Genomic DNA, 25,131 nt, shown 5'->3' with positions numbered 1-25,131 from the left:
GCACCATGATATGTTAATGTGGATATCATGACAAGAGTGAGTGAGGGAAGAGACGAGTGACGACAGCATCCCACTTCCCATGCAAGATGTGCAAAGTGACAGACCTCAGCTAGTGTGTACAGAGGGACTCGACGATCACTGTGAGACCACTGGTGAGTCCGGTGACACCATGATACTTCCACCCTCATTCGCTCGAACCTCTCCACTAGTCAATGCATTCCTGCATGTTCCGACTCCAGACATGCAGCTTCAAGAAATCTCAGCTGACTCCAGTGAACCTGCTAAGACTCCGGACGGGGAGCATCAACAAACCAACACTAACTCAGTTAAAACAGACCAGACTCCAGATGGGGAGCAACCAAACGCCGACTCTGATTCACGTAAGCCAAACTTTACTCCAGACAGGGAGTGCCGCAACCTCAGTGATGGCACGCTTAGGGTGACAGCAGATGCCACAACGACAGGAGATGGATCACTTAACAATCACACAGGTCAGTAATAACAAGCAGTGTCGACAGTCCAAGGGGAATACACCAATATTCACCACAGCTATATCCACACATTTTTTCCACACCAGCAGTGCAGCCAGCTAATGCTGGACAAACCCAGTATTCAGGCATGCAGCAGCCAGCAGTCTATGCAGCATATTCTCAAACAGGCCAGCACTACGGATTGCCCACTAATGGAATCGAGACCGAAGGAGGACTACCGCCAGCGCAATCTGCACTACAGACTGGATGCCTTAGTTACAGCCCAGGATTTGCTACACCACAGCCTGGCCAGACGGCATATTCCTATCAGATGCAAGGTTCTAGTTTCACACCATCACCAGGTATTTATGCGAGCAGCAATTCTGTTTCCAAGTCGACAAGCTTCAATGGTTCTCAACATGATCACCCTTCCTGCACAGCACGTGGCCAGAACCAGCATGTACAGTCTTATCCAGCATCAACAAATGGCGCATCCATTTTAAAAAATATATATATATTTTATTCAAATTTTTTCGGTCAAACAAGATCAGTACAGGATTTTCCACTTTTTACAACTTTAAAACAATATAAATAATAATGACCGTTTTTTTAAAACAAATAAATAATATATTAACTAAACGGCAACTGCCAACAACAAAATAATAAGTCTCCAGTACAATAAAGTCCCACACTCCTGTATAAATAATTAATATACAAACAACTATCGGAAACCCCTGAGGGCCCGCGTGGGCCATCCCCCTCCCCCCCACCCCTCCCCCTCTCCCCCCCTTCTCCCCCCCTCCTCTCCCCCCCTTCTCCCCCCTCTCCTCTCCCCCCCTTCTCCCCCCCCTCTCCCCCCCTTCTCCCCCCCTCTCCTCTCCCCCCCTTCTCCCCCCCTCTCCCCCCTCTTCTCCCCCCTCTCCTCTCCCCCCCTTCTCCCCCCCTCTTCTCCCCCCCCTCTCTCCCCCTCTTCTCCCCCCCCTCTCTCCCCCCCTCTCCCCCCCCTCTCCCCCTCCCTCTTCCCCCCCCCCTCCCCCCTCTGGTGTGGTTCGCCGGGCTTCCCGCGCATCTCCCGCACCTATCTTCCACTCCAAAAAATCTACTCAGCCTTGCTCCCGTCATATGCGCCCTGTGTAGAACCTTGAATTGTATCAGGCTGAGCCTGGCACACGAGGACGAAGAGTTTACCCTACTTGGGGCATCTGCCCACAGCCCCTCCTCAATCTCTTCTCCCAGCTCCTCCTCCCATTTTCCCTTCAGCTCCTCTACCATCGTCTCCCCCTCGTCTCTCATTTCCCAATATATATCTGACACCCTACCATCACCCACCCATGCCCCCGAAATCACTCTGTCCTGGATCTCTTGCGCCGGGAGCTGCGGAAATTCCCTCACCTGTTGCCTCACAAATGCCCTCACTTGCATATAGCGAAATGCATTCCCAGGTGGCAGCCCATATTTTTCTGTCAGTGCTCCCAGACTCGCGAACGTCCCGTCTAAGAATAAGTCCTTCAATTTCGCAATTCCTGCTCGCTGCCAAGATTTAAATCCCCCATCTATCCTTCCCGGGACGAACCTATGGTTGTTCCTTATCGGGGACCACACCGAGGCATCCGTCACTCCCTTATGTCGTCTCCACTGCCCCCAAATTTTCAGTGTTGCCACCACCACTGGACTTGTGGTGTACTTTTTCGGGGAGAACGGTAAAGGTGCCGTCGCCAATGCTTGCAGGCAGGTTCCCCTACAGGACGCCATCTCTAGTCTTTTCCACGCCGCTCCCTCCCCTTCCCCCATCCACTTGCATACCATTGATATATTGGCGGCCCAATAATAGTCACTTAAGCTCGGCAGTGCCAGTCCCCCCCTATCCCTGCTACGCTGCAGAAACCCCCTCTTCACTCTTGGGGTCTTCCCAGCCCACACAAAGCTCATAACGCTCTTATCCACTTTTTTTGAAAAAAGCCTTGGTAATCATCACAGGGAGGCACTGGAACACAAAAAGAAATCGCGGAAGGACCACCATTTTGACCGCCTGCACCCTGCCCGCCAGTGACAGGGGCACCATGTCCCCTCTCCTAAAATCCTCTTCCATCTGCTCCACCAATCTTCCTAAATTAAGCTTATGCAAGGTTCCCCAGTTCCTGGCTATCTGGATCCCTAGGTACCGAAAATCCCTTGTTACTCTCCTCAGCGGCAAATCATCTATTCCCCTACTCTGTTCCCCAGGGTGTATCACAAACAGCTCACTCTTCCCCATATTCAGTTTATATCCCGAAAATTCCCCAAACTCCCTGAGTGTCTGCATTATCTCGGGCATCCCCTCCACTGGGTCCGCGACATACAACAACAAATCATCCGCGTATAATGACACCCGGTGCTCTTCGCCTCCCCTAAGTACTCCCCTCCACTTCCTAGAGCCCCTCAGCGCTATGGCCAGTGGCTCAATTGCCAACGCAAACAGTATCGGGGACAGGGGACACCCCTGTCTTGTCCCTCTATATAGACGGAAGTAGTCAGATCTCTGCCTGTTTGTGATCACACTTGCCACCGGGACCCTATATAAAAGCTGAACCCACCCAATAAACCCCTCTCCAAATCCAAATCTCCTCAACACTTCCCACAGGTAATCCCACTCCACTCTATCAAATGCTTTCTCAGCGTCCATCGCCACCACTATCTCTGCCTCTCCCTCCGGCGGGGACATCATTATCACACCTAGCAGCCTCCGTATATTAGTGTTCAACTGTCTCCCCTTAACAAACCCAGTTTGATCCTCGTGAACCACCCCTGGAACATAATCCTCGATCCTCGTCGCCATTACCTTGGCCAAGAGCTTGGCATCTACATTCAGAAGGGAGATAGGCCTGTAAGACCCGCACTGCAGCGGGTCTTTGTCCCTCTTCAGGAGCAACGATATCGTCGCCTCCAACATTGTCGGGGGCAACGTCCCCCCTTCCCTGGCCTCGTTAAAGGTTCTCGTCAGAAGCGGGGCTAGTAGGTCCATGTATTTCCTATAAAATTCCACCGGGAACCCATCCGGTCCCGGGGCCTTCCCTGCCTGCATGCTCCCAATCCCTTTTACCACCTCCTCCAACTCAATCCGTGCCCCCAATCCTGTCCTCTCCTGCTCCTCCACCTTCGGGAATTCCAGCTGGTCCAGGAAGTGCATCATTCCCTCCTTCCCTTCCGGGGGTTGAGCCTTATACAGCCTCTCATAAAATGCCTTAAACACCCCGTTCACCCTCTCTGCTCCCCGTTCCATCTCACCCTCCTCGTCCCTCACCCCACCTATCTCCCTTGCCGCCCCTCTCTTCCTCAATTGTTGGGCCAGTAACCGGCTCGCCTTCTCTCCGTACTCACACTGTACTCCCTGTGCCTTCCTCCATTGTGCCTCTGCCCCTGTGGTCAGTAAGTCAAATTCCGTATGCAACCTTTGTCTTTCCCTGTACAGTCCCTCATCCGGAGCCTCTGCATACTGCCTATCCACCCTCAAAATTTCTCTCAACAATCGCTCCCTCTCTTTACTCTCTTGTTTCCCCTTATGGGCCTTTATGGAAATCAGTTCCCCTCTGACCACCGCCTTCAGTGCCTCCCAGACCACTCCCACCTGAACCTCTCCATCATCGTTAATCTCCAGGTACCTTTCGATACATCCCCTCACCCTTACACACACACCCTCATCCGCCAACAGTCCCATATCTAATCTCCAGAGTGGGTGCCGTTCCTTTTCCTCTCCTACTACCAGATCTACCCAATGTGGGGCATGGTCCGAGATGGCTATGGCTGAATACTCTGTCCCTGTCACCTTCGGGATCAGTGCCCTTCCCAGGACAAAGAAGTCTATCCGAGAATACACCTTGTGGACATGGGAGAAGAAGGAAAACTCCCTACTCCTGGGCCTAGTGAATCTCCAGAGGTCTACTCCTCCCATCTGCTCCATGAAGTCCTTAAGCACCTTGGCCGCTGCCGGCCTCCTCCCGGTCCTAGATCTGGACCGGTCCAGCCCTGGATCCTGCACCGTGTTGAAATCTCCCCCCATTACCAACTTTCCCACCTCCAGGTCCGGGATACGCTCCAGCATACGCTTCATGAAGTTTGCATCATCCCAGTTCGGGGCATATACGTTCACCAGAACCACTGCTTCCCCTTGTAATCTGCCACTCACCATCACGTATCTACCCCCACTGTCCGCTACTATGGTCCTCGCCTCAAACACTACCCGTTTCCCCACTAATATAGCCACCCCTCTATTTTTCGCATCCAAGCCCGAATGAAATACCTGTCCCACCCATCCTTTACGTAATCTGACCTGATCCGCCAGTTTCAGATGCGTCTCCTGTAGCATGACCACATCTGCCTTTAATTTCTTTAGGTGCGCGAGTACCCTTGCCCTCTTAATCGGCCCATTCAGCCCTCTCACATTCCACGTGATCAACCGGGTCGGGGGGGCTCTTTACCCCCCCCCCATGTCGACTATCCATCCCCTTTTTTAGACCAGCTCCTCACCCGGTTCCCACGCTCCCGTTTGTCCCCCCGACGGTGTCCTCCCGTCCCGACCACCCCGCCCCATAACAGCTCCCCCTTTCCCTTAGCAGCAGCAACCCAGTTAACCCCCCCCCCCCTCCGCTAGATCCCTTTCTAGTGTAATTGCTCCCCCCATGTTACTCCCAGAAGTCAGCAAACTCTGGCTGACCTCGGCTTCCCCCGTTTATCCTTGGCCCCCCCATTGTGTAAGGCCCCCTCCTTCCTGCGCTCCCTTTCCCGCCGCAATTACCATAGCGCGGGAACAAAGCCCGCGTTTCCCACTTGGCCCCGCCCCTAATGGCGCAGCTCCCTCTCTCCTTCCCCCTCTCCTTCCCCACCGGCGCCCACAGTTCACCATACCCCCCCCCCCAACGAGGGGAATAGAGAAAATTTCCCCCCCTTCCCCATCCCATACAATCCCCCCACTACTTTATTACAGAAAACTCTTTCTCTCTCCAGTCTAGTCCAACTTCTCCTCTACAATAAATGTCCACGCCTCTTCTGCCGTCTCGAAGTAGTGATGTTTCCCTTGGTGTGTAACCCACAGTCTCCCTGGCTGCAGCATTCCAAATTTAACTTTCTTTCTATATAGCACCGCCTTGGCCCGATTGAAACTCGCCCTCCTTCTCGCCACCTCCGCACTCCAATCCTGGTACACGCGGATCACCATGTTCTCCCACCTGCAGCTCCGTGTCTTTTTCGCCCATCTCAGGACCATCTCCCTGTCCTTATAGCGGTGAAACCTCACCACTATGGCTCGAGGTATTTCTCCTGCCTTTGGTCTTCGCGCAAGGACTCGATATGCTCCCTCCACTTCCAAGGGGCCCGTCGGGGCCTCCGGTCCCATTAACGAGTGAAGCAATGTGCTCACATATGCCCCGACGTCCGCCCCCTCTGCACCTTCGGGAAGACCCAAAACTCTTAAGTTCTTCCTCCTCGAGTTATTCTCCAGGGCTTCCAGCCTCTCTACACACCTTTTATGCAGTGCCTCGTGCATCTCTGTCTTCACCACCAGGCCCTGTATTTCATCCTCATTCTCAGCAGCCTTCACATCATGAAGCTCCAACTCCTGGGTCTTCTGTGCCTCCTTTAGCCCTTCAATCGCCTGTAGCATCGGGGCCAACACCTCGTTCTTCAGCTCCTCCACACAGCGCCGCAGGAACTCTTGCTGTTCCAGGACCCACACCGAACGGCCTCCTTCCGCCGCCATCTTGCTTCGTGCTTCCCTTCCTTGCCGCTGCTCCTGAGGATCCTCTGCAATCCAGCCACTACTCTCTTCTTTCTCCATATATATCCGGGGGGATTCCCTTCTATTTCACCGCACAATGGTTTTAGCCGTCAAAAATTGCCGTTGGGGCTCCTAATAAGAGCCCAAAAGTCCGTTCCAACGGGAGGTGCCGAAACGTGCGACTCAGCTGGTCATCGCCGCACCCGGAAGTCCAAATGGCACATCTATGACCTTGAATGATACTGTTGATGGTTCCTCTTCAACGTCAACACCTTATCAGTTACAAGATGCCATCCGACAGCACCATCACAAACATAAAAAAAAGAAAGGGACTCCAAATCAGACAGTGAAGTGATTTAACCACTTCTTGGTTCCTGTGGCACAGGGACGTTGATGGTGTTCATAACCAAGAGAGACATTTGACCATGATGATTGATGGTTTTTGGACTCACATGAATGATTTGGACTTATTGTTTAATCACTGGTCCCATGACTTGCATACACCTTAACCTATCTACCCGTTTTTTGTTCAATTTTCTCAAAAGTGTGCAGAAAATATGTAACATATAAAAAAGGGGGAATGTGGTGATGTGCATCAATGTAAATGAATGTAGGCTAGCTAGACACTAGATGGAGCACCAGAAACATCACACACACACTCTCAACTAATGGATCAGTTAGATGGGGCACGACCAATGGACATTCACGATACACACAAAGGTGACACGACCACAGGGGGGCATTACACCAACCCATATATAAAGGACACCACACACATGATCTGCCTCTTTCCAGTGGAGACAGTCAGTGTGTACAGACACAGGGTTGATTCAATATTACACCCACCACGTGGATTGCAGCAACTGGTTAGTCAGTCTGGGTAGCTATAGTAGGATTAGCAGTAGTGTCGAACCCGAGTAATAGAAGTGTAAATAGTTTAATAAACGTGTTGAAGTTATCTCCACGTCTGAACCTTCCTTTGTCAAGTGCACCACAAGGAAGCCGCTTATGTTACACCTGCAACATAACAAATCACATCCTAGTAGTAACGTTTAAATGGTCTCTAGTTTCTTCCATCGATCTTATTGTCCAGTTATCTGACCAGGCTGCCTGTCAACAAGTACCAAAGCTCTGTTAAGCCACTGTTTCCACTGAGGACTCAGATCTAGAATAATTGGCAAAAGAGGCCACAGAGATTAGGGGAGTTGTTTTCTACACGGTGAATTGTTGTGGTTGGCGGTGCACTGACTGGAAGCACTGGTGGAAGCAGATTTAGCCAGGACCATCATAAGGGCATTTGATAAATATCTGAAATAGACCTTTCTAAGAGTTGGCACTGTCATGATTGTCTAAATGACCTCCTTCCTTGTGCATAATTCAATGAGAGACAGGTGTAAATTTAAAGAGTGTGGCAACACTATCACATTTAATATTATTCTACAGGCACAAGGCTTGCGTAATATCTGAATACTTTAAGGCGCCATTAAAATACTTTCTGTTCACTAAAATATTCCAAGTGGAACAATAATAATCTAGGGCTATGTTGTAATGACAAGCGAGAACTCCAGTCGAGTTGAATAACAAGTTAAACTGAATGCCTGTAGGCATAGACAAACACTACAAATTAAATGCGTTAGTTTGGGAGGCAGATATACAAAATGCTTGAACAAAATAGAGAGGAGACAGTTTTATCCCCAAAGGTTTTGGATTGACTGGGATGTTAAAATTTACAAAGAACTTAAATCCACCTCCAACCGAGACACTTTTGGTGTTTGATAATGGCGGGATGGGGCTGGGCTGCTATTTAAATAGTTTAACAAGGCTACGTGCTTGAAATATAACCTCTTTTCCAGGCTTACCCCTGGCTGGTCTGGTTTTCCAGATCACAGGGAACTGACGGAAAGAGAGAGATGAGTACAACACTTGCCTGTAGGTTAAGAGGAGAAGGAGTGCTTTTTCTCAGCCCACCAAGCTTACCAGCTTTTCAATCTGACATCAGGCTCTTCCGTCTATGAAAGGAAGTTTGCTGGGATCAGAGATCAGATCCCTCCCAAGATCAGTGACCATTCTCCCCAGCCTCAATCAGAACCCACCCCCTCACATGGCCGAGATCAAACTGTTGCTCTTATTAGCCTTAGTTTTATTAGCTCTAATTCTGTCACCTTTGCTCATGAGTCGCCAGGTATCTTTCTGATACGGCCACGTGGTTCAAGTCCAAGTAATGATTAATAATGCAGCACACCGCTTAGTAAAGGTTAAATCAACGATCATTTATTATATACAGCAATAAATACTTATACAATAATCCTACTTCTAGACTACTACCTACCACTAAAGGCCAATACTTAACTTTGGTGATGGCCCACCAGGTCAGGGAAACGAATGGTCTTTCGAATTGGTTCTGAGCCTGCGGGATTCAAAAGCTGGTACAAGTCGATAGTCTGGAACACCTATCTGGTAGCGATCGCTGGAGTAAGACTTACCTGTTTCTTTGTCGAAGGGTCTCGAAGGTTGCGAGCAGGAAGAGAAGAAGGGTCGAGTTGAACTTGGCCCCTATTCTTATAGACCCCAGGGGCTTCCCGCCTCTCGGGGCGGACCTCGTACCTGGTTCCAAGTGATTGGACTTGGTCCCAATCACTTGGTTCGATATGCTCCAATAATGGGGCGATTCCTTGATCGGGGGGTAGTCGTTCACCTGTCTTTGTGTCAGCCCCTGCTGGCGCCAAAAGGTCTGGGTCGGCTTTCAATTGCTAATTTGTAGCAATTGTTCCTGGGGATGGCTGATTAAAATGCAGATGGCTGGGTTGTTGTGATGTTGATGGCTGCAGGTATCGGTCTGGACTGACTTCCCCAGAGGCGAATACACGGTTTTACCTGCAGCTGTCCGTTTGAGTCCTGTTGGCTGATTTTCCCATCAGCCTCTTTCGTTCCCCATTTTAAATCGGGGTTTGACCATTCTAATCGGGAATCAGCCATTTTACGTGGCTACAAAACCCCCAGGGATCGGTGATGACGGTCCTCCCATGAGATCCAGAACTTTCACCCATTAGCCCAGTTGCAGAATCTACAGGAAGCTTTTTTTTTCTTTTAAACAGTTAAAGCACCCAATTCATTTTTTTCCAATTAAGGGGCAATTTAGTGTGGGGCAATCCACCTACCTTGAAAATCTTTGGGTGGTGGGGGTGAGACCCACGCAGACACAAGGAGAATGTGCAAACCCCACATGGACACTGACTCGGGGCCAGGATCGAACCTGGGTCCTCAGTGCCATGAGGCAGCAGTGCTAATAACTGTGCCACTGTGCCGCCCCCACCCCCCCTTTGCAGGAAGCTTAACCTGTCAAACTGTCTTCAATGGGGGGTGGGGGGGACTGTCTGACAAAACATGCATGGTGTGGAGTCACAACTTTACAGTGCGTGCCCCAGCCAAAACTCCTTTAGCACCCTACCTCATAAGCCCACTCCAGTAAATATCACCGTTGGGATGCTTAGTGCGTGGAAAGGCTTTCATCCTCCTTCAATGTCAGCCAGGCTATTTAACAAAAACTCTTCTTTCTCAGATCTTTTGTTGCCCTGTACTAATGGGCAATACCAAATCTGGCATCAAATTTACACTGCACCCACTTTTCACATTCAAATGATTTCAATGGACAGGAATATTAAACATTGGGCGGGATTCTCCAACCCCCCCGCCGGGTCGGAGAATCCCCGGGGGGGGGCGCCGCGAATCCTGCTCCGCCGCCCCGACGCTGGTTGCCGTATTCTCCGGCGCCATTCTTTGGGTGGTGGCGGTGTTCACGCTACGTCGGTCGTGGGCCGTAGGCAGCGGCCCCCTGGCAATTCTCCGTGTCCCGATGGGCCGAGCGGCCGTCCGTTTTTGGCCAGTCCCGCAGGCGTGGGTTACGTATGGTCCCGCACGGCGGGACCTGGCAGGTAGGTCGGCTGGGGCGGTCCTCGGAGGGGATCCGACCTCGGGTGGGCCCCCACGGTGGCCTGGCCCGCAATCGGGGCCCACCAATCTGCGGGCGGGCCTGATCAGTGGGGACACTCCTTCCTTCCACTCCGGCGCCTGTAGGGCTCCGCCATAGCCGGCATGGAGAAGAGAACCCCCCCCGTGCATGTGCCAAAACACACCGGCTGGTCTGCGCATGTGCGAGATCATGCCGGCCCTTTGGCGCATGCGTGAACTCACGCAGTCCCTTCGGCACCTGCTGGAGCGGCGGCAACCCTTCCGATGTCCACCTAGCCCCCAAGACAGGTGAGAATTCCTCACCTTGGGGGCCCATTGATGCCGGAGTCGTTGCCGCTGGTTTTCCCGCCGGCGTGGGGACTTAGTCCCCAGAAGGGAGAATCCCGGCCATTATATGCAACAGCCAGGAAATGCGATGTTACTCATTTTATACCATTGGCCAATATTAAAGTTATCCTCATGAGTGTTGACACAGGATTCCCTCACAGGGAATGTCACAATTCAACCCAGTCCTGTTCAATGGCAACTTGGAAAATTAATGGCAGACAGCAGCATGAAAAAATGTCCCGAACACAGGTCTTCTCATGCATGGAAACAAGTAGATAGGCTCAAAATGTTGTGGGAGACGGGGCTGCAATAAAGAATGGCGCAGAAACAGATGATGTGAGATCAGTTATGTTGCAAGGGATTAACCTCTCCAGAAGGCATTCGATAGGGTGCCGCACAAAAAGCTGCTGCATAAGGTAAAGGTGCATGGAGTTACGGGTAATGTATTAGCATGGAAAGAGGATTGGTTAACTAACAGAAAGCAAAGCGTGGGGATAAATAGGTGTTTTTCTGGTTGGCGATCAGTGCTAGTGGTGTGACTCAGGGATCAGTGCTGGGTCTGCATTTGTTTACAATTTACATAGGTGATTTGGAGTTGGGGACCAAGTGTAATGTGTCAACATTCGCAGATGATACTAAGATGAGTGGTAGAGCAAAGTGTGCAGAGGACACTGAAAGTCTGCAGAGAGATATAGATAGTTTGAGAGAGGAGGCAAGGGTCTGGCAGATGGAGTACAATGTTGGTAAATGTGAGGCCATCCATTTTGGTAGGAATAAGAGCAAAATGGACTATTATTTAAATGGTAAAAAATTGCAGCATGCTGCTGTGCAGAGAGTCCTGGGTGTCCTTGTGCATAAATCGTAAAAAGTAAGGGCGGCACGATGGCGCAGTAGTTAGCATTGCTGCTTCACGGTGCTGAGGACCCAGGTTCGATCCCAGCCCCAGGTCACTGTCCGTGCGGAGTTTGCACATTCTCCTCATGTCTGTGTGGGTCTTACCCCCACAAACCAAAGATGTGCAGGTTAGGTGGATTGGCCACACTAATAATGACTCTTGATTGTAAAAAAATTGGAGACTTTAAATTTATTTTAAAAAGAAACGCAAAATGTTGATTTGTAGGTACAGCAGGTAGTTATATAGGAAAATGGAATCATGTCCTTCATTGCTAGAGGGACGGAGTCTAAAAAAAAAGGTTGTGTTGCAGCTGTAGATGGTGCTGGTGAGGCCACACCTGGAGTACTGTGTACAGTTTTGGTCTCCTTACTTGATGATATACCTTCAATTCATCAAGAGGCCGAGAGAGCGAGTGAACATAAGGCTTTATTAGTCATGAACTTGCCTAGCCAGAGTCAGTAGTACAGATGAATGTCGCCCACAAGAGGCCGGCCTATATATGCCCCAGTGTGGGCGGAGCCAGAGACGGAGCCATGTTACAGTACAGTACCTGGAAGCAGTTCATATCACCACTTCCAGGTCGTAGGTCACAGGTTATGGTATCATGCATGTATTATGGTGAATACATTCACCACATTCACCCCCTGTTAAAAAAATCAAGTCCAGCGGGGGTGAAGTGGAGTCATTACATATTCAATCTATCTGGAGGCCAGATCGTTCTCTTCGACCTCCGCAGCTCTGGCGGTGCGGCGGGCACAGTCGTCGCAGGTGGTGACTCAGGGGCATTGTGTCTGGAGCTTGAGCCTCAGTCCGGGGTGTCGGAGACGGTTGGGTGCGGGGGTAGTGTGGGGGGTGATGGGTGGCGGCAGTATCAGCGCGGGACAATACAGGAGACCTAGGGGGCATATGGGGTGCTGTGAGTGGCGGCGGGCAGCGGGGGGGGGATGGAGGCGGAGGGGGCGCGTTGGCAGGGGAACCAGCTGGCGCCAGGTCCCGTAGGGAGACCGTATCTTGCCGTCCGTCCTGGTGCGCGATGTAAGCGTACTGGGGGTTAGCGTGGAGCAGCTGGACCCTCTCGACCAGGGGGTGGGTCTTATGGCTCCTCATGTGCCTCCAGAGAAAGACTGGTCCCGGACTTTTCAGCCAAGCTAGAAGCGAGACCCCGGAGATGGACTTCCTGTGGAAGATAAACAAATGATCGTGAGGGGTCTCGTTCGTGGCCGTGCAGAGGAGCGATCTGATGGAGTGGAGGGCGTCAGGGAGGACCTCCTGCCAGCGGGGGATTGGGAGACTTCTAGACCTAAGGGCCAGAAGAACGGCCTTCCATACCGTCGCGTTCTCCCTCTCCATCTGCCCATTTCCCTGTGGATTATAGCTCGTAGTCCTGCTCGAGGCGATGCCTTTGTTGAGCAGGTACTGACGCAGCTCATCGCTCATGAATGACGTGCCCCGGTCACTGTGTATGTAGGCAGGGAAACTGAACAGTGTGAAGATGCTGTGCAGTGCCTTTATTACGGTGGCTGAGGTCATGTCGGGGCAGGGGACGGCGAAGGGGAAGCGGGAGTACTCATCGATGACGGTGAGAAAATATATATGCCGGTTGGTGGAGGGCAGGGGCCCTTTGAAGTCGATGCTTAGGCGCTCAAAGGGCCGGGAGGCCTTTACCAGGTTGGCCAGCCTCCTTCGCAACTCCGGATCTCCGGCATCCTCGGCGCCAACTGGAAAGTCTTCAAACAAAAGTTCCTCCTGTACATCGAGGCCTCCGACCTCGAGGCAGCATTGGATGCCAGAAAGATCGCGCTGTTCCTGTCGACTGCGGGGGATCACGCCATCCACATCTATAACTCGCTTACGTTTGTGGATGGCGAAGACAAGACAAAGTTCAAGACAGTTCTGCTGAAATTCGACAGCCACTGCGACACTGAGGTGAATGAGAGCTTTGAACGGTACATCTTCCAACAGAGGCTTCAGGGTAAGGATGAACCTTTTCAGTGCTTCTTGACCCATCTCCGCATCCTAGCGCAGTCATGTAATTATGACTCGACGACTGATTCCACGATCCGGGAAAAGATCATTTTCGGGGTCCAGTCCGACTCCCTGCGGGAGCAGCTCCTCAAAATCAAATAGTTGACCCTCTCCGTCGCCATCGAAACGTGCGCTGTCCATGAGCATGCCAGAAATCGCTACTCCCACATCAGGGCGGCAGAAACTGCAAAACTGGCCTCCCACGAGGCAGAGGGTGCAGGCCACAGCAAAAATGCAAGGCCTGAGCGTCGAGGAGAGTGGCCGTTTTGCGCGCATTTGTCAGGTCCCCACGCATGCGCGCCACGACCGGGTGGACAATGAGGCCGAAGACCCTGAGGCGCATGCACGAACGTCGGCCAACCGCACTGCGCATGCACGATGGCACACAGAATGTGCTGACGTCAGCGTCATGATGTGTCCGAATTGTGGCTCCGCCCATTTAAAGCGGCAATGTCCAGTCAAAGGCAGGCGATGTCTACAGTGTGGAAAGCTTGGCCCTTACGCGGCCTTCTGCAGGTCCACTCCACCGAACAACAGCCAGCGATCCCAGCTGCAGTGCAGACGTGATCTCTGCGTACAACAAGGCATGCAGGATTCTGATCCCGACAGCCCAATGGACCCCGATGTTGACTGCCTCGAGACTCCATATCCGGTGGGCATCATCACCACACGCGAATTGGTCTCTACCGTGTCTGCCGACCGCCTTTCGATCCTCAGTGTGGATCCTGACGACGAGTGGTGTGCCGTCATCACGGTCAACCAGTCTCGCATCCGATTTAAATTGGACACTGGCGCGTCTGCGAACCTCATATCACAGTCGGACCTCGACAGCATCCGACACCAACCTTGCATTCTTCCACCAGCCTGCCAGCTCCTTGACTACAATGGTAATGCCATAGCTGCCAGTGGGTCGTGTCAGCTAGGTGTCTCTCACAAGGGAATCAAGGCGACGTTGAGATTCGAGATTGTCCAGCCTGACAAGGCATCCCTGCTATGTGCTCGCGCATGCAAACTCCTAAATCTGATACAGCGAGTTCATGCCATGTCCTTGACACCGGCGACGGCCTCGCCCAATGCGAATCTCCAGGCTGAGATAGACGACATTCTCACACAATACCGCAGTGTGTTTGATGGGATGGGCACGCTCCCATATCGCTACAAGATATTGCTCAAGCCGAATGCCACACCAGTCATCCATGCACCACGCCGGGTGCCGGCTCCTCTCAAGGATCGTCTGAAAACGCAGCTACGAGAGCTCCAAGACCAGGGCAGCATCTCAAAGGTCACGGAACTCACAGACTGGGTCAGCTCCATGGTCTGCGTCAAGAAACCCTCTGGCGAACTCCGCATTTGCATTGATCCCAAAGACCTGAATCGCAACATCATGCGAGAGCATTACCCGATCCCGAAGGGTGAAGAATTGACCTGTGAGATGGCTTACGCCAAATTCTTTACAAAGCTGAACGCCTCCCATGGCTTCTGGCAAATTCAGCTGGACGAGTCCAGTCGGAAGCTGTGCACTTTTAACACTCCGTTCGGCAGGTATTGCTCCAACCGCATGCCTTTTGGTATCATATCAGCTTCCGAAGTATTTCATCGCATAATGGAGCAAATGATGGAGGGCATCAAGGAGGTGTGAGTCTATGTGGACAACGTGATCATCTGGTCCACGGTGTCCGTGGATCACATTGCTCGCCTCAAACAGGTTTTCCAGAGGATTCATGAAAATGGCCTCCAGCTCAACAGGGCCAAATGCTCGTTTGGACGGTCCGCTATCAAATTTTTAGGTGACCACATTTCACAGCAAGGTGTGCAACCTGACACCGACAAGGTGCTGGCAATCAATGCCATGAAGACACCATAGGACAAAAAAGGCGGTCCTCCGTGTAGTGTTACCTGTGTGGTCGATAACACGTGTTACTCAATCCTTGGCTGATGGTGAGGTCCTCTGAATCTTGTTGAAGAAGACTCGAACTCGTCCAGTAACAACAAAGATTTATTGAGTAACTATAACTATTAATGCATGAGTTCTTTACCTTAACATGGGAACTAGGAATTGGATAACAAGATTTAACAATTGTAACTAAATGTAACTCCACTAACTATCTATGTGATTCTGATGTTTCCCTGTTCACAGCACACCCGAGAGAGAGACAGAGACCCCGTGTGGCTGCCCTTTATACCCCTGTTGGTCCAGCCCTCTGGTGATCATGTGGTGCTGCTATCTACCCATTAACCCCTTGTGTGCATGCACCTACAGAGATCATACATCTCCCCCTTTTTAATGTGCTACAGGTTGTCTGTATGGTGTAACGAAAACTAAACAAACATAATGAATTAAGTCAACTGGGAACAGAGAAAACAAGTAACGTGTGTACAGAATGGGATGGTATTAATGACTGTACAAAGTCAATCAGCGTTTAAAAAGTCCAATTCTAATGAAAACGTTGTGAGTCCAGACTGTATGCGTTTGATCAGGTGGGTTGATCCTTTCGCCTGTCGTTGAGGTGGCAGTGTTGATGTCGCCATGTCGCTGTGACCGTCAGTGTTTATGTGTGTCCGTGAGGACATCATGAGACATCGGAATGGTCGAAGTAAGTTGACGTTAGTAGCGGACTTTCTTTTGAGCTTGTAGTGTTGACCCCGTATGTCATCATTTTTGCAAGCTGGGTTGGGTGATCGCGAGATCTGTTGTTGTTGTTGTTGTGGTTTTGTTCACTGCTTTGATCAACAGTGGGTAGACATTTAATGTCTGCTGCTGGCTGCTCATACAAGGCAAATAGACCGTCATAGTCTTCCTAGTTCATGGCTGTCGCTCCGGAGTCGTCGCTTGTGGTCATTCTGGAGCCTGTCAACGAGCTCGCTATGGAGGCCGGTATCACTCCCTCAGTGGAGTCAATCTGTGCTCTCTGCGTGGCGTCGCCTTCTGCTAGGATATATGACATGTGGTTGTCATCCATTTTGTCGACGAGCTGCCATGTCGCCATGGTACTGGATTCTCCCACCATGAGACTCGTATGGAACTTGGCACTCATGTTGCTGCTGCAATGACCATCAGATCCGGAGAACTGATCCATGGCTGAGTGGCATTCGTCAGCGAGCAAATCATCGCTTCTTGTCAAGGATGTGTCATGGTGCTCTATTCGTCCAATGAGGAACTCATCCCCTGAGTAATCATCGTCAATGAACAAATCTTTTGCTATGGATTTGTCATTGTGCTCTTCTCTTTGGGTGTTGCAAACAGTATGTTTTCGGGATACTGCGGCAGTGATCTTTAACTGTAAGTGGAGGCTCGAGCTTCATTCTGTCGCTGTGGAAAATAATTTTTTGTTTTGAGACTTTAAACCCCTTTTTGTTCACTTTCGGGCATTTTGGATGAGGCGTGGTGATGTAAGGTTCCTCCGTTACTGTAATCATGTCCACACCGTAGGAGTCATCATAGGCAAGGTGGATCGTTTTCGGACAGGTAATCACTGAATATTGGTTGGCAGTCCATAGATGCCACATTCCGAACATCGCACAGGCTTAGTTGTTGTCCCGTGGAAGTCATCTGTAGCACAGCTCGACATTTGAAGGCACAATGGTTGTACTTTCCACACCACAGGCACTGTTTGCCATAAGCTGGACATTGCCCTTTTAAGTGGGCGTGTCCGCAGTTATGACACGTCATGACGTCGTCCTGGCACGTTCGCGCATGCGCATTACCGTTCTCAGCCAGTTCCAGTCTCCCTGCGAACAGCGCATGTGTGTGGGCCACTTGCAGATTCGCGCGCCGGATTTCCGGTGGAGGAGCGCCTTCGAGAAGCCTGGGCCACTATTTTGACTGCTCCAACCTCGTGGTGGAGGCCTTGGTCCCAGTAAGTAAACTGTTGATATTGTGCTTCAATGATTTCATGAGCAGAACATAGTTGTGTAGCCATTTCAAGATCAAGATTTTTGTGCTTAAGGAGAGATTTTCTGAGTCCCTCATCAGAGATGCCACTGACAATCTGGTCTCTGATGAGGGAGTCACGGAGGGTCTCATAATTACAGGATTGGGCCAGCAGCTTTAAGTCAGTCAGAAAGCTGCTGAATGATTCTCCTGGTCTTTGTATACGCCTGGTGAACTTGATGCGTTCAAAAGTTTCATTCACCTCCGATTTGCAGTGGGTATCGAATTTTTTTATAATTGTGTCCCACTTATTCTTGTCCTCCCCTTCGGCATAGGTAAATGAGTTATATATCTCCATGGCAGGTTTCCCTGCCGCAGCCAAGAGGTATGCTATTTTTTTTTATCTGGCGCTGCGGTCATGACCTTAATTTCCAGTAACAAATTAAATTGTTGCAGGAAAATCTTCCAATTATACTGGAAATTACCAGAGGTTCTGAAGTGTTCTGGAAGTGATTCCATCTTACCGGTTTGTGCCCGAGAGATCCGAGTGTAGCGATGCCTTCCTTGGCCGAATATCTTATCCGAGTTTTTTTTCTTTTTTTTGTTTTCTCTTGTCTGTCGAACCTAAGCTAGCTAGTTTCTATTTTTGTTGTTAAGGCCAACACACTCCGTGGTACCATGTAGTGTTACCTGCGTGGTCGATAACACATGTTACTCAATCCTTGGCTGATGGTGAGGTCCTCTGAATCTTGTTGAAGAAGACTCGAACTCGTCCAGTAACAACAAAGGTTTATTGAGTAACTATAACTATTAATGCGTGAGTTCTTTACCTTAACATGGGAACTAGGAATTGGTTAACAAGATTTAACAATTGTAACTAAATGTAACTCCACTAACTATCTATGTGATTCTGATGTTTCCCTGTTCACAGCACACCCGAGAGAGAGACAGAGACCCCGTGTGGCTGCCCTTTATACCCCTGTTGGTCCAGCCCTCTGGTGATCATGTGGTGCTGCTATCTACCCATTAACCCCTTGTGTGAATGCACCTACAGAGATCACCACACTCCGCTTCCTCGGGATGGTAAGTTTTCTCGGAAAATTCATTCCCAACATGGCATCCCACACCACGGCCCTCCGGCATCTCGTTAAAAAGTCGACAGTGTTCCAGTGGTTTCCCGCACATCAAGCGGAGTGGCTTGAGCTGAAGGCGAAGCACACCACAGCCCCAGTACTAGCGTTCTTTGACCCACCCAAGGGTACCAAGATATCCACAGACACAAGCTAGGACGGCATTGGGGTGGTGCTCCTACAGCGAGACGATTCCTCGTCCTGGGCTCCAGGCATATGCCTCCAGGGCCATGACTCCGACCGAACAACGGTATGCCCAGATCTCTGGGTCTCCTGACAGGAATAGTCAAGTTTCATGATTACGCATACGGTCTGCCGAAGTTCACGGTGGAAACAGAGCACAGGCCTTTAGTCCACATAATCCAGAAGGATTTAAATGACATGACACCTCGGCTGCAGCGAATTCTTCTTTGTCTCCGCCGATATGACTTCGAACTCGTCTATACACCAGGCAAGGAGCTGATAGTCGCGGATGCCCTATCCCGATCCGATCCATCACCATGCCGTGTGAACCGTGCGACATCATTTGCCACATCGAGGCACAGGTTGTAGCCACCTGGGTTGGCCACTTTCCGACTTAAAATGGAGAACAGCAAAGGCTGAAGGGAAATTCAGCCAACACAGGCAAAAACTAGCAGGTGTAAGTTTACTGTGTATTAGACTCTGCAAAAACCCAGACAGCATCGATACAAGCAGCCATCTGCATAATAATGTAGCAGCCATCTACATAGTAATGAGCGATCCCCGGGAACAATCGAAACATTCGAGGTAAACAAGGCCAAGCCAGACTCCTTGGCGCCAGCAGGAGCCAACACAAAAGAGGTTAACGGACACCTAAAGACCGCCCAACGATCAGGGAACCAAGCGATTGGAACGAAGTCCAATCACTTGAAACTCGGTACTGGGTCCGCCCCGAACGGCGCGAAGCCCCTGGGGACTATAAAGCAAAGCCGCCAAGTTCAAATCGTCCTTCTTGACAGGGTCACTCAGCAACGCGAAGCAACCCTTGAGAGTGACCTGTCCAGCTGCCGCTCCAACGAAGTAAGTCTTAAGTCAACGCTCGCTACGAGATAGGCGCTCCTAGCTACCAGTCCATACCAGCTTTGAATCCCGCAGTTTCAGAACCTGAACGAAAGGCCATTTGTTCCCCTGACCTGGTGGGCCAGTCCGAAGCTAAGTATAGGCCTGTTAGTTATAGAAATAGCCTAGAAAGTAGAGTTTATGCATGAGTAGCGATTTACTGTGTGTAATAAATGTGTATTGATTTGAATCTTACTAATTGGTATGTTGAGTTATTGATCATTACTTGAACTTGAACCTCGTGGCGGTATCATAAAGATACCTGGTGACTCTAGAGCAAAGGTTATAAAACAGAGCCAATTGAACCAACCAAAAGTTAGCAACAAGGTGCAGTTGTATACCAGCAACCTCCCAGCCACTGATGAACGAGTTGTCCAGATACGCGAAGAAACTGCCAAAGATCCTCTACTGCAGCGAGTGATGCAACACTTTGCCCATGGCTGGCAAAAGGGGCAGTGCCCCCAGTTCTTCAACTTTAAGGACGAGTTAATGGTTGTTGAGGGGATCCTTCTTAAACTAGATAGAATCGTCATTCCCCAAAGCATGCAAGCCATGGTGCTCAGACAGATCCATGAGGGTCACCTCGGGGTCGGAAAATGTCGACGCAGAGCTCGGCAGGCAGTCTACTGGCCTGGCATCAGCCAGGAAATTGCCAACACGGCCCTCAACTGCACAACATGCCAGAAGTTTCAACCAGCTCAGCCCAAGGAAACACTGCAACAGCACGAGATCATGACTTCTCCGTGGTCCAAGGTGGGGATAGACCTCTTTCACGCAAATGGGTGTGATTACGTGCTCTTGGTCGACTACGTCTCCAGCTACCCGGAAGTGGTGAAACTGTTGGACCTCACGTCCAAGTCAGTGATTAAAGCCTGCAAAGAGACGTTTGCCAGGCACGGCATACCACTCACAGTAATGAGTGACAACGGCCCATGTTTCGACAGCCAAGAATGGTCCGACTTTGCACGATCCTACCACTTCAGTCACATCACATCCAGTCCCCATTACCCGCAATCAAACGGGAAGGCCGAAAAAGGGGTCCATATTGTCAGGCGGTTGTTGTGCAAGGCTGCAGACTCAGCCTCGGACTTCAACTGGCGCTGTTGGCATACAGGGCAACCCCTCTGTCGACTGGTTTGTCTCCGGCGCAGCTGCTCATGAACCGCAACCTGAGGACGACTGTTCCAGCCATCCATGTTCCAGACCTTGACCGCCTCACGGTGCTGCAGAAAGTGCAGCGATCCAGGGACCAGCAGAAGGTCACGTATGATGCTCATGCCAAGGATCTACCTGCGCTGGCTTCAGACGATGTTGTTCACGTCCAGTTGCCTGAGGGTGGTTGGTCAGCCCCAGCTATTGTCGTCAGGCAGGCTGCCCCCAGGTCCTTTGTTGCCCAAATGGCTGATGGCTCCATTCTATGGCGCAACAGGAGGGCGCTACGAAGAGTTCCCTGCCCACCGCCTGGCCGCACTTCTCCGCATGTCATCGTGCCTCCTCCGGACATCTCGCAACACGAGGCCACCGACCTGGCAGCGATCCCGTCTCTCCATGAGGCCACCGACATGGCAGCAATCCCGCCTGTCCAAGTGCCGGCCTCCCCCCCTCCACCTCTGAGGCGATCGACAAGAATTCATTGCCCACCACAAAGACTGAATCTATAGACTTAAATCTTGTAAATTTTGTTCAGTTTGCTCTGTATCTGCACGATAGACACCTTCCCATGTACATATGTTCATTCACTCACCACTTGTATATAATCATACATGCATATATATCGCCAAGTACCAAAATTTACTTCAAAAAGGGGAGATGTCATAATATCCACTCATGTATATAATGAGATGCAGACAGGCAGTGATTGACACACAGGATAACCAATGAACACACACGACACATAACAACCAATCACCAGACAGGACACCACCACTATAAAGCACACATGGCATTAAGACCTCTCTCTACAGGACACAGCTACTGAGATAGTAAGAGGGCACAAGCCAGTGAGCACTATCCCCATGAGGTAGAGAGTTTTAGTTTCATAATTTTCATAGAATTTACAGTGCAGAAGGAGGCCATTCGGCCCATCGAGTCTGTACCGGCTCTTGGAAAGAGCACCCCACCCAAGGTCGACACCTCCACCCTATCCCCATAACCCAGTAACCCCACCCAACACTAAGGGCAATTTTGGACACTAAGGGCAATTTATCATGGCCAATCCACCTAACCTGCACATCTTTGGACTGTGGGAGGAAACCGGAGCACCCGGAGGAAACCCAAGCACACACGGGGAGGATGTGCAGACTCCGCACAGACAGTGACCCAAGCAGGAATCGAACCTGGGACCTTGGAGCTGTGAAGCAATTGTGCTATCCACAATGCTACCGTGGTTAGTCTGGTCAAGCCAGTAGGAGGTTATCAGTTAGATTGATAGTCAACTCACAGCAGACTATGTACAGCAATCAGGAAGTTCAATAAAACAGTGTTGGACCATCTCCTGTGTCAGAAGCCTGTTTCTAGTTTCACTGCATCCAGTTGCAGTCAATGTTGAACCAACTTACTTAACACATCAAACCCCGGGTGGCAGAGGTCATAGTGGATAGCCCGAAGTGCTGGCGCATGTGCTGCTGGACAGGGCGTCTGGGGGCTTGTTGAGCTTCCCAGGACGATACTTGATATCGTAGTTGTAGGTGGAGAGTTAGATCCTCCGCCTCAAGATTTTATCATTTTTTATTTTGCCCCGTTGTTCGTTGTCAAACATGAAGGCTACCAATCGTTGGTCGGTGACGAGGGCGAACATCCTACCGGCTAGGTAGTGCCTCCAGTGCCGCACGACTTCCACTATGGCTTGTGCTTCCTTCTCGACTGAGGGGTGTCGAATTTCGGAAGCGTGGAGGGTCCTAGAAAAAAATGCTACTGCCCTGCCTGCCTGGTTGAGTGTGGCGGCCAGTGCGACGTCTGACGCATCGCTCTCTACCTGAAAGGGGACGGACTCATCCACTGCGTGCATTGCGGCCTTGGTGATGTCGGCCTTGATGCGGCTGAAGGCCGTGCGGGCCTCATCCGTCAGGGGGAAACTGATGATTTGAATCAGTGGGCGGGCTTTGTCCGCGTAGTTGGGGAGCCACTGGGCGTAGTATGAGAACAGCCCCAGGCATCGTTTTAGGGCCTTGCGGCTGTGGGGAGGGGGGAGTTCTGTGAGGGGGCCCATGCGGTCGGGGTCAGGCCCTAGGACTCCGTTCTCCACGACATAGCCGAGGATGGCCAGTCGGGTAGTACGGAAGACACACTTTTCTTTGTTGTATGTAAAGTTGAGGGATTGGATGGCTTGGAGGAACCTCTGAAGTTTGGCGTCATGGTCCTGCTGGTCATGGCCGCAGCTGGTCATGTTGTCCAGGTATGGGTATGTCGCCCGCAAATCGTACTGGTCCACCATTCGGTCCATCATTCTCTGAAAGACCGAGACCCCATTAGTGACGCCAAAGGGAACTCTGAGGAAGTGGAAAAGTCGGCCGGCTGCTTCAAAGCCAGTGTAGTGCCGCTCTTCCGGCCGGATTGGGAGCTGGTGGTAGGCCGCCTTCAGATCGACCTTGGAGAACACACGGTATTGTGCGATCTGGTTGACCATCCCCGCTATGCGGGGGAGGGGGTACGCATCCAGTTGTGTGAACCGGTTAATTGTCTGGCTGTAGTCCACAACCATCCGGTTCTTTTCCCCGGTCCGGACGACACCCACTTGCGCCCTCCAGGGGCTGTTACTGGCCTCTATGACCCCCTCACTCAACAGTTGCTGGACGTCTGACTTGATAACTACCATGTCTAGCGAGCTGTACTGCCTGCTCCTGGTGGCAATGGGCTTACAGTCCGGAGTGAGGTTTGCAAAGAGTGAAAGGGGGGAAACCTTGAGTGTCGCGAGGTTGCATTAGTGAGGGGGGGCAAGGGTCCACCGAACTGTAAGGTCAGGCTTCGGTGATTACACTGAAAATCCAATCCAAGCAGAGGTGGTGGAGGAGGTGGAGCTTGAAACGGGTATACTCTGCGCTCTATGTCGCGAGGTTGCCGATACAGTACCGCCGGATCTGGACCGAATTAGGCCCGGAGGCAAGGGAGATTGTTTGTGAGGCGGAGTAGGTGTGGAGGGAGCAGTGCCGTACCGTGTCGGGGTGGACAACGCTCTCCGTGCTCCCGGAGTCGAAGAGGTCGACCATCATGGAGTTCCTCAGTGGTTTCGGCTGCGACTGGTCAAGGGTCACCACGCCCAGCTGTGGGTAGCCTGCGTGGTCGGTGGGGTCGCAAGATAGTGGTCCCCATGTGTCGCACGTGTCGGACGGGATCGAAGATGGCGACTAATATGGCCGCCCCCATCGGTCGCACGTGTTGGTCGGTGCTGGGGCCGGCGGCCAAGGTGGCGGCCCCCATAAGTCGCACGATGCCATGACCCGTCAGGGGAGGGCTTTCCAGGCAGGCACGCAGCCACATTGCGGGGTTTGTGGGGCTGAGAGTCCATAGGTCGGGCCTGGTGTGTTTCCGATTTCTGGGCCTTAGATCGGCCCAGACAGACTCTCGCGAAGTGCCCCTTTTTCCCCGCAGTCGCTGCACGTCGCCGTGCGGGCTGAGCAGCGCTGCCGGGGGTGTTGGCCCTGGCCATAGGAGTAGCATTGCGGTTCCCCGGGCTGGGCTGGCTGACGTGCGGCGCAAGCCTGCAGCATAGGGGGCCGTGACGATAGTGTCCAGGAGGGGGTCGCCAGGCCCAGGTCCGCGGGGAACGCGCTGAGGTTCGGGTAGGCCACCTCAAGCGAGGTAGCTAGCTTTACCGTGCCCCGCAGACGCTGCCTGATGTAGTTCAAGCAGACCGCCGCCACGTAAGTGTCCCGGATCTGTGAGTTCAAATGCTCCTTCGCCGTCACATCTCGGTAGCTGCAGTTTCTTGCGAGTCGGGTCAGGGGTTCCGGATATTCGTCTAACGATTCTCCGGCGCGTTGACAGCGAGTAGTGAGGAGGTGTCCAGCGAACACCTCGTTCAAGGGCTTCACTAAGTGTGCCTTGAGGGTTGCGACCGCTTCCTCATACGTAGCCGCTTTCTCAATCATTACCGAGATTCAATGGCTCACCCGAGCGTGGAGGAGTCTCAGTTTGAGGGTCTCCGAGGGAGCCGTTCCTGAGGAGTCGATGTAGGCCTCGAAGCATCAAAGCCAATGTTCAAATATTTCCATGGCTTCGGACGCGCGGGCGTCGAGTTTGAGCCTGTCAGGCTTTAGAGCATGTCCCATTACATTCATCTCCCACCATCTGGCCTGCGAAATCCTCCCAACTGTCCTGGCTTGACACAATTCACACCTCTTTAACCTGGGGTTACCCCATCTCTGGATCTGTCAAGATTTAATCACCTGCTAATGCTTGCATTCCAAGCATTGTCTGGCATCTTTGAATTTGTCTATATATATGTTTCTGGAACATACCTCTTCATTCACCTGAGGAAGGAGCAGCGCTCCGAAAGCTAGTGATATCGAAACAAACCTGTTGGACTTTAACCTGGTGTTGTAAGACTTCTTACTGGACTAATAAAGTGATATACCTTCAATTCACCAAGAGGCCGAGAGAGCGAGTGAACATAAGGC

At 51.5% G+C, this 25,131-nt stretch overlaps 1 long non-coding RNA gene across 1 annotated transcript in view; it reads left to right on the top strand.

Annotated features, from left to right (window-relative positions):
* The first annotated feature begins 653 nt into the window (after positions 1-653).
* The window catches only part of LOC140392830 (uncharacterized), a 137,205-nt gene continuing 112,727 nt past the window's right edge, over positions 654-25,131 (top strand). The window contains exon 1 of the long non-coding RNA XR_011935434.1: positions 654-832. This is a non-coding gene — a long non-coding RNA (uncharacterized lncRNA). The remainder of the gene's footprint in view (positions 833-25,131) is intronic.

Source organism: Scyliorhinus torazame, chromosome 16, assembly GCF_047496885.1.
Source record: "Scyliorhinus torazame isolate Kashiwa2021f chromosome 16, sScyTor2.1, whole genome shotgun sequence".
Classification (NCBI taxonomy): domain Eukaryota; kingdom Metazoa; phylum Chordata; class Chondrichthyes; order Carcharhiniformes; family Scyliorhinidae; genus Scyliorhinus; species Scyliorhinus torazame.
The sequence above is the reverse complement of the archived record's forward strand: the minus strand, read 5'-3'. Positions and strand labels throughout refer to the sequence as shown.